This window comes from Mytilus edulis, chromosome 12 (genome assembly GCF_963676685.1).
Source record: "Mytilus edulis chromosome 12, xbMytEdul2.2, whole genome shotgun sequence".
Lineage (NCBI taxonomy): Eukaryota > Metazoa > Mollusca > Bivalvia > Mytilida > Mytilidae > Mytilus > Mytilus edulis.
Genome location: NC_092355.1, coordinates 16313172 through 16323675, shown reverse-complemented (window position 1 = coordinate 16323675; position 10504 = coordinate 16313172). Strand labels below are relative to the sequence as shown.

At 30.6% G+C, this 10504-nt stretch overlaps 1 long non-coding RNA gene across 1 annotated transcript; it reads left to right on the top strand.

Moving 5' to 3' along the window:
- The first annotated feature begins 16 nt into the window (after positions 1-16).
- On the top strand, positions 17-4589 carry LOC139497301 (uncharacterized). The gene is made up of 4 exons (XR_011657743.1): positions 17-918; positions 1455-1524; positions 1854-1913; positions 4400-4589. It is a non-coding gene; the product is annotated as an uncharacterized lncRNA (long non-coding RNA).
- Positions 4590-10504: the final 5915 nt, after the last annotated feature.

The window sequence follows — 10504 nt, the reverse complement described above, 5'->3', positions numbered from 1 at the left end:
GGCATCTATGCAATTATTTCACAAGAAGCAGAGTAAAGGAACATTTTGGTGAAAAAAGATTGATTGATTGAATTTTGGTGTATAATGCCACTTTCAGCCCAATTTGTAATATCTTGATGGCCATTTTTTATGGGTTGAAAAAGTTAAAAGTAACAGTAGATACCCACCAACTTTCCCCCAGGGAACTGTCAATTCTAGTCAATTAAGCTTTGAGTCAATACACCTACCACAGGTTGGGTTTGAATTCTCAACCTCATTTTGACATGCTAGAGAGATACAATAATACTTCTTAGACCACTGCCACTAAGGCCTTTAGGTAAAAGTTAAAGTACTAAATTAGTTTTTGAAATGTGTTGTAGTTTTTACATACCGTGTTATTTTTTCATTTTGATTATACTATATTTTGTATTGTTGTTAAATATAGGAAGGATGTGGAGTCTCGACAGTGTCATATTTTCAATGCAAGGGGAGGTAATTCCCTTGTTATATTCCTCATACTTTAAATTTCCTAAGTGTTTATAGGGAATATAATTTTTTTTATTTTAATATTCACCTTTGTACACATTTTCTTTAAATATCAGATGTATACTAGCTAAAATGACTATTATTTTAGAGCTCTGTAAATAAAAAAAAATATGTAAGCAGAGCTCTATATATAGATAATAGATTTGGAGGGTTTGAGAAATAGTGGGTAACTACAATTGATGAGGGGAAATTTTCAAAAAAACTGATTTTGTTAAAACTGTAAAGTGCATCTGATATTCTTTTTTTTATACATGTATAATGTTATTTCTGAAAGCAAATGGACAATAAGATAATGAGGACATGGACCTCCTTGGCAGTTATGATAGCAGCTCTAAGGAAGATGGTCAATTATATCTTCAACCAAGTCTGAGGCTATACCAGGAAAAATCTGTGGTGAGTTGAAATGTTCCACAAAATTTATAATAATATTATTATAGACTTTTAAAACTTTTTATTTATTAAGGGTTTTTGTGTGATATTGAAGATATCTGCATCATTTCATAACATTTTTTTATAACTTGTATTTAAGGAAAATGTTTTCTACCTTGTGTATCAAGTCAATATTTTGAAGATATTATATAACAAATTCATAAGAAATGATACAAGGCATAATTATGTTTCTCTTCTTAAGGTGGTACCTAACACTAACTCTGTAAAATCAGGAGAACGTTTTAATGAAGTTGTGTCCATATGGGAATATTAAGCTTTTCAATGATCAAAATAAGTGTTTGTCAAACTGCTATATAACCAGTGTAATTTTTCTGATTAAACGGTAGGTTCAAATTTTTTGAAATTTTTATGTTTTTGTCAAAGGGTCAAAGTAAATACTTTGTCAAAATTTTAAGAAAATTAAAAGAGCCAAATTAATTTCAGTTAAAGTGTTAGGTACCACCTTAATTTTATCTTTTAAACATTTTTTTTTATTTCAGGTTGTTGAAATTACAATGTTTTCCTGGTGTTGGGAGTAAGACATGGATATCTGATATTGTTAACATGTTGGTAGGTATTAAAGCTTTTATTTTTAATAATTTTCATAGTATTTGACATCAATAAATTTTTTGAAGGTTTGAAATACTATATACAATATGATGAAATACAAGTTTATTTTTTGCTAACTTAATAAAATTGAAAATGTAAATCGGGAATATGTTGGAGAGATAAAAAAAAAAACCTTACAAAGGGCAAAAAACATAACCATTAGTTTGATTTTGAATACTAATTATTTTCTTGCAGAATTTTGTTTGTTATCTGAGAACTTTTAAACAATTATTATGATGTACATATTTTTTGAAAGTTGAGAATAACTGACCTTGAACTTTGTTTTACAGGTTAGCATCACAAGTTTTCTTGGGGTTACTTGCTTGGGGAGTTACTAGAGCTGTTTCAAGGTGAGAATTTATTAATCAACAAACAATTTAAATTTATTTATTATACATGTATCTAATTTTAAATGCCCCTAGATATCTATATATCTATTCTAAATATATGTCAATGTAAAATGTTGTACCTTTACTTTAGAAGTGTATCTATATATACTGATTTGTCTCCCTTGCCCTGAACAAGATTAGGACCGAGACTACAATTAATTCCTCTATCAGTTCTTTATAATGTTTTGTCGCATTAAAAAAATTTGCCTATTCTTTTTGTCTAATTTTTGTTGTGTGCAATGTACAGTACAAGTCCAAAAATATATGCAATTTTCAGAAAAATTTCATGTTTACATCATACAAATTTGGCCAATACACATCCATACCCCTATAGGCAAGTCAAGAGATGTTCCGAAAAATGTAAATACTACCTTTTTGCACCTGCCCGAATCACTCTTTCCTTATCAAAATCAGTTAAAATAAAACATCCAAAAGTTTATTTCAGCTCTTCTTTCATTTCCACCCCAGAAAATTAAGAAATGTATGAGAAAGGGAAAGAAAAAAAATAAAGAAAAAATACACTATAAATAAAGGGAACTATATTCATGGACAACGAAAAGTGGGGTCATTAATTGTGGTCTTGGGTCAGATGTGAAGGGGAGATAATCTGATATCAAGTAAAACCTAGCTATCATAAAAAAGATGATCATGTATGATAACTGCTAAAAAAGTTACATTCAGTCACACTGGACCTTACCAAATTAACATCAAACTTCAACTTAGGTAAGTTTTGTTTAATTTGTTAATTTAATAAGTCCAATCTACCCAGAATCACATGAGTCTTTAGAGTTCAGTTTTCTGTACTTTTATCATATTCTGTTATAACAAATTGAACTCCACTTCACAAGGTGTAAAGCATGGTAAAATTTTTGAATTTCCACCGTTTTGATATATATGTACAACTGTATCTTTCCAATAGTATTTGTAAAATATATATCCTTTATATATGTTCCGGACCATATGAGTATTTGGACCATACGCGTATGGTCATGACCATATGCGTATACTCATATGCTTATTAACGGGCCGGACCATATGAGTATTTGGACCATATAGGTATATTTATTTTTCCAAATTACATTATAAACGTTTCAATAATACAAGAACTTTATCTAAAAAAAACAGTGATGGTTTAAAACATGACAATTTTTTAATTTTATAATAAAAAAATGCCATAGTTAGTTTTCATCGCTAGTTACATTAGTGCATGTAGGCTTGGATGACATTCACTTCCACACGGTATCATAGCTTTTTTGCATTTGCAAGTTTTGTGCACGATCTTTTTCATTTACACATTTTGTTTGCGAGTGAAAAACAAGCCTTTTTTGCAGCTGCGTACAGTGATACCGAGGTCTTTGGCAATTCTGATGTCTACAGTGTTTTTAAGAAGCTCTAGATCTCAAATATCGTAAAATGGTTGACTGCAATACACCATCTTCACAACACAACTTAAATAAACTAATAGTATGCTACTTTCCAGTGACTTCTTATGTAACAGTTCATTAAGAAATTTTTGGAATTTAATTTTTTAGTCGACATATTGCCATTTACTCGTAATAACAAATCGGTTATGACCATCGGTATAAAATGTGTTTACTTTAAATTTGACAATTAAGTAAAATTAACAATGTGAAACTTCTTATTTTTATTTAGCTTATCTTTTTATTATAATATAACGATAAAATTACCTATATGATAGCGTCTTTTGAATGAACGGTCATACAATATGAAGAGTTTAGAAGTATTAAAAGTAAACTGTAACAGAGTGTTAATTACCCCGACCATACGCGTATGGTCCGACCATACGCGTATGGTCGGACCATATGAGTATATACCCATATGGTCATGACCATACGCGTATGGTCCAAATACTCATATGGTCCGGAACATATACACATGATATTTACAACATTTATTTTCCATTTGAATTTAAGACTTCATTACTAAATGTACTGTCATTAGTAGTGGGTCGTTTGTAATGTTTTCTAAAAACACTATCTTTTCTCCATCCTGCTGTTCTTAGAATAGTATCTATAGGTATCTTACCACTCACTTCATATTTTCATTACAAATTTCAAAAGAATTTATTCCTACTTTTTATCATTGAGAAAATTTTGTTTGGATCTCAGTAAGGGTCAATAAAACAACAAATAACAAAATATTCATTAAATTTTACTTTTTATAAAGTGAACTTACCAGCAGCTTCTGCATTCACTGTGTTAAATATTTCCAATAATTGCTCAGGTATATGATGTCAAGTCTCATAATTGTAAAGTTTGGAAAATTTATTTTTGTGTATTGACAGATTTCAGTAAAATGAAGTAGCTAAAATAAGAAGAGTTTTCACATTCATTGATATGTTTTTTTTTTAAATTGAATTTTATTATATATATACCCTTAAGATTATTTTGATAAAATAATTGAAACTTAACTTTATTTCTTTTCAGTTGAAAGTGTAACAGTTGCTGCCTTGTATGGTAAAATCCTCAGACAATAATCCTGCAAACAGTCGGATGAACAGTTACTATCTCTATTGGAACAATCTGTAGACAGTAGTCTTGTAAGCAGAATGAGTTTTTAACAAATTGTATTTTTATTGCTGTATTGAATTTCAAATTATAGATTTTTTTTAATTTATATTACTTGCATTCAATTATTGTTTTGTGATTGATGAAAAATTAAACTGAATTTATTGTTATTTGAGGGGTCCCAAAGGTATGCCATATGGTTTCTCAAAGTACCCACACGACGTACATAGGTTTACATACATTTTTAAGTTGTGTACATGTAAGCCTTACAAGGGCTTTGTGAAATGAGTTTTGTCGTTTACAATCCAAAATAGTAGGATTTTGATGGCCAAACACTATGAAAAGAGAATATGAAACTGGTCCCCTGTTAAATATTTTAACTACCAAGTTTTTGACCCCAAATAAAAATGTTTGGGTTTTGGGTTTTACTTCACTGACTGCCTAAGAGGGGACCAGGCCAGCCCAAGTGATTCCCTTTATAATCAACAATTTTTTTCCCACAAAAGGGGGGGGACCCTCTAAACCGCCTCTGCAATGGGGAGATTTGTGTTTTCTGTCTGTTTGTCCATCATCATCTCTCATCCACGGCTTATAAACTATTGGTAGATTTTCATTGAAACTTTCAGATTATCTTCTGGCAGTGTGTATTTTGTTTTATTATAATGAAATTTTGGGGTTCTCAATTGAAAGAATGGACCTTTTAAATACTTTGTTTTAACTTTTGGAAGCATCTCCTAAAATTAGTTCATCATATGAAGGATAGGTTAGCTTGAAATTTTTGTATTATGTTTTTATCCTGCTTTTAATCTTGTCTTAAAAAGTTGGATCTCATTATGACAAAATTGTCATGACATTAATACAAATTTTCAATATATTCTACTTCAAGACAATAGTATATTACCACTGTAGCTTTGAAGTATATATAAGGTTTGCTATAACAACATTTGTGTTTTATATGATTTTATCTGATTTTAGTGGTTTTTATCTGATTTTATTTGTTTTAATTGTAAAATCTTGTTATACCAAGCCTTAATATGATTGGGTTTGTTCGGAAACTAAAAAAAAATACTTTTACATGCAGATATTTATTTTCATAATGAGATCTGACATTTTTATGCTTTTAACTCTCTGTTAAATTCATAAACATTCTATTTCACCCTTCAACTATTGATGTAGTCCTTAGAAGATTGATCAAATTGTTAGATTTGTGGATGCAAGTTGAGAATCTGCTCTAACTAAATCTGTTGATATCAGCTGAACTAACCTATCCTTCAATATGAGTAATAAGATATAAGAAAAGAAAAAATCCATTCTTTGATTAGAGAACCTTTAGAAGTTATAAAAAGTAGTACACAATGTCGGCAGAGACTGAAGATTATTTGAAAGTATCTGGAAAGTCCCATTTAATCTTGATAATTGTGGGTTAAAGTTGTAGATGGATGAGCAAACATATCAAACACTGAATCACTATACCACATTCCGGCCTAATGCATAAATCAGACTATAAAATAATAACTGAACACTAGTTATCTGCCTCCCTGGTTCCATAAATAAATATGAAAATATACTACTTAATTTTAAAAACAAATAGCTTAGAAATTTGGAAGGAGTAAAGAAACTATATAGTTTTAAACAGCTTGAGGTTAAAAATGTGAATGAATGAAATGTAATCTGTTCACCGGTTGTTAGAGAGGCCTCCTCCAGTGGTACTTCAGTGATTTCCTAAATAATCAACCAAATTTTCCCCACCTCTGCTATTTCAATGGTTACAATCTAATCATTTTTGCACCGATCAAGATATTTAGTTTGTTTTAATTACCCAGTAAATGAGTTGAGTAATTCTCAAAAAATAATTTGTACATGCATGTTTTAATATTTTTATATTATAGCTTTTACCACAGTTTTACATTGTATCAGAATTGTATTGTTTTTGGATGTCATTTTTGTTGAGACAAACTGAGGATTCTTTTTTTATATGGAATTCTATTATTTATTTATAAGTTAAGTAAGGACTAGAAAGCCTTAAGTTTCTATATTAAACAAAGAATAGTCACTAAATGATTACAAAATTTATTACATGTATCAAAAAATGTACATGATTTTATTTTAATTCATAAACTTTTATACGTATTTATATAGACTAAGAAATTACATTAGGATTATTTCCCCCTATAATAAAAACAACCAGGAAAATAGATAGAAATAATCCTCAGTACTGTCATTTATTTTGCATTATTGTAATATTTGCTACTGATACCAAACCCATGATGCAGATATCCTTTTCCTCCTTTTTATTTAAAGATAATTTACAACCGTGATCAAAAGCATATCACAAGTATCTGTTTGTTTAATATTTACACACATCTTAAAAGAATCAGATTGTGTTTGGTTTCATTTGGTTATTTTGTATCATGTAGGATCATAATAATTGGTAATAAAAATTTATTTGGAAAATCATCTTATCTTAATTGTATCTGAATGACAAGTAAAGGGGGAAGAGGTTTCTGCGGTCGAGGGTGTGACACATGCAGATGCTTTAATTATATTTAATTATATTTAGTATATTTATTTATATTTAATTATATTTATTTATATTTAATTATATTTCCATCACTTGGCGTCTATCATCATCATTAGCTTGGCAGTGTACCATCAGCAGAACTTACGGATACTTAACAGGGTTGTCTTTTTTAAAACTTTATTGTCCAAACTTTAAAGGTGCTGGATAGCTTCATATTTGTATCAAGATGCCAAATGGTCTTTTTATTTGACTAGTTACCCCATTTTTATGTGTAATATGGACAACTATATTTGGTACAAATGTATATGGATTCATTGCTTAGGTATACATATAAAAAAGAAGTGGTGCCATTCCTAATGGGACAACTCTTGTGAAGAGGCCAAATGACATTTACAACTAAGGAGTCTTTTATACAATAACATCAGTGGTCTTGTATTAGTGTGTTCGCCTGTTGGAACTCTGGCATGTTAAAACCTAAACGACTCAACAATTGGTATATTTTGCTGCTGCTCTTCTTGTGGATTGCACAAAGCAGGGTTAATATTCATGTACCTGTCCTGAATATGCATTTAATTGCCAAAGGACTTTTAACAGCTGTCCATCATTACCATCATGAGAGATCGCCTAGCCTTACAAAGTCATGGTTCAGTGATTAATGTTCAGTTTTGGGATTAGGTATTTGTTTCCCTGAAACTCAGTAATTCATTAGCTCACCTGGCCTAAAAGGCCATGTGAGCTTTTCTCATCACTTGGCGTCTGTCGTCATCGTCGTCTGTCGTCGTCGTCGTTAACAATTTTTCAAACATCTTCTCCTCTGAAACTACTGAATGGATTTGAATGAAACTTAAAATGATTGTTCCTTAGATTATCCTGCACAAAGTGTGTGCTTCGATTTTTGATCCGTCAAAAAACATGGCTGCCGTTACTTAAAATAGAACATAGGGGTCAAATGCAGTTTTTGGCTTATATCTCAAAAACGAAAGCATTTAGAGCAAATCTGACATGGGGTAAAATTGTTCATTACCCGGTAGGTCAAGATCTATCAGCCCTGAAATTTTCAGATGAATCAAACAACCCATTGTTGGGTTGCTGCCACTTAATTGTTATTTTAAGGAAATTTTGCAGTTTTTGGTCATTATCTTGAATATTATTATAGATAAAGATAAACTGTAAACAGCAAAAATGATCAGCAAAGTAAGAACTACAAATAAGTTAATATGACCAAAATTGTCAATTGACCCCTTAAGGGGTTATTGTCCTTTAATGACAATTTTTCACAATTTGTTTATCATATTTGCTAACTTTAAAAAATCTTCTCCTCTAAAACTACTCAACCAAATTCAACCAAACTTCAACTGAATGATCAGTAGGGTGTATAAAATAAAGTTTGTGTTTTATTTTCTATTTCGTCAAAAAACATGGCCGTCATGGCTAAAAATAGAACACAGGGTAAAATGCAGTTTTTGGCTTATATCTCAAAAACTCCAGCATTTAGAGCAAATAAGACAAGAAGTTAAAGTATTTATTAGGTCAAGGTCTACCTGTCCTGAAATTTTCAGCAGAATTGGGTAACTGGTTTTTCAGGTATAATGCCCCTGAATTGATGATTTTAAAGAAATTTTGCAGTTTTTGGTTATTATCTTGAATATTATTATAGATACAGATAAACTGTTAATAGCAAAAATGTTAAGCAAAGTAAGATCTACAAATAAGTCAATTTGACCAAAATTGTCAATTGACCCCTTAAGGAGTTATTGCCCTTTGAAGACTTTTTTCACAATTTGTTCTCTTATTAGTAATAGGATAACTATATTTGGTATGTCCGTACCTTGCAAGGTCCTCATGCCCGTCAGACAGTTTTCCCTTGACCTCGACCTCATTTCATGGATCAGTGAACAAGGTTAAGTTTTGGTGGTCAAGTCCATATCTTAGATACTATAAGCAATAGGTCTTGTATATTCGGTATATTGAAGGACTATAATGTGTACATGTCCAACTGGCAGGTGTCATCTGACCTTGACCTCATTTTCATGGTTCAGTGGTTATAGTTAAGTTTTTGTGTTTTGGTCTGTTTTACTTATATTGTATGCAATAGGTCTACTATATTTGTTGTATGGAATGATTGTAAGGTGTACATGTCTAGTGTGCAGGGGTCATCTGACCTTGACCTCATTTTCATGGTTCAGAGGTCAAAGTTAAGTTTTTGTGTTTTGGTCTTTTTTTCTAATACTATATGCAATAGGTCAACTATATTTGGTGTATGGAAACATTTTAAGATCTATATGTCAGTCACATAGATGTTTTTTTACCTTGACCTAATTTTCACGGTTCGTTGCTCAGTGTTAAGTTTTTTGTGTTTTGGTGTGTTTTTCTTAAACTATAAGCAATAGGTAAACTATATTTGTTGTATGTATGGAAGAATTGTTAGCTGTAAATGTCTGCTTGGCATGGTTCATCTGACCTTGACCTCATTTTCATGGTTCATTGGTCAATGTTTAATTTTCTTGGTAATGTTAAGTTTATATGACAGTTGTAATAAAGTTTTATATTTAGGACTATCAACATACGATCAATGATTGGTAAAGAAGGCGAGACATTTCAGCTTGTGCACTTTTGTTTTTATTAGGATTATTTCTTAGAAGTAAAAAAGAGTTATAAAAGATATTCAAAAATAGGTTAACTGTATTTGCTATACAGAATGATTGAAAGGTTAACGTGTTTGTCTGATGAGGTACATCTGACCTTGACCTTATTTTCACGTTTTTTGGTCTGCATTGACTTTTCATGACTCGGTTCAACCTAATGTGAGTGTATCAGATTATTGTAAGGTGGTTTATCTAAAATTTCCGTTATTTTCATAGGTCATTGCAATTGATATGTTGCCTGTTTTAAACCTTATTTCTTTTTAAAGACACAGATTTCAACTATTAGACAGATGCCAAGTGATCAAGAAGAGTTCGCTTGGCCCTTATGGCCTTGTGAGATAAAAAGTACAGATCAGAGAGTACTCACAGTTTAAGTGACAAAACAATTAATAAAAACATTATGTATCTAAGACTAAAATATCAATCGGTACACATTCAACATCCAAAGAATCAAGTATAAAGACACCAATACCAGTCAGAGAAAAACATGACCTTGTTGCACAGCCAAAATATAGGTATCTACAGATTGTAGTACCCTGAATAATCATATGTGTTATATTTTATATGGTTTTAATTTACTAATAACAAAATCAATACTTATACCAACAAAATCATTATCCAAAGATTTAACTACTGTGTTGAAATAGGTAAACCTTTGAGATTTTTTTTATTCAAATGGTATCTAAATTTCCAGGCTTGATTAACAACATCAATGTAAAATTTAGAATGTTCTATTTCATCTGAAATAAGTTTTCTACAGGACCAGTAAAACTTGCACACCAAATATTTTTATTTATGAGTTAACTGCAGTTTCAGTCATGTTGACATATTTGTAGATCTTATCCTGATCATTTTCCT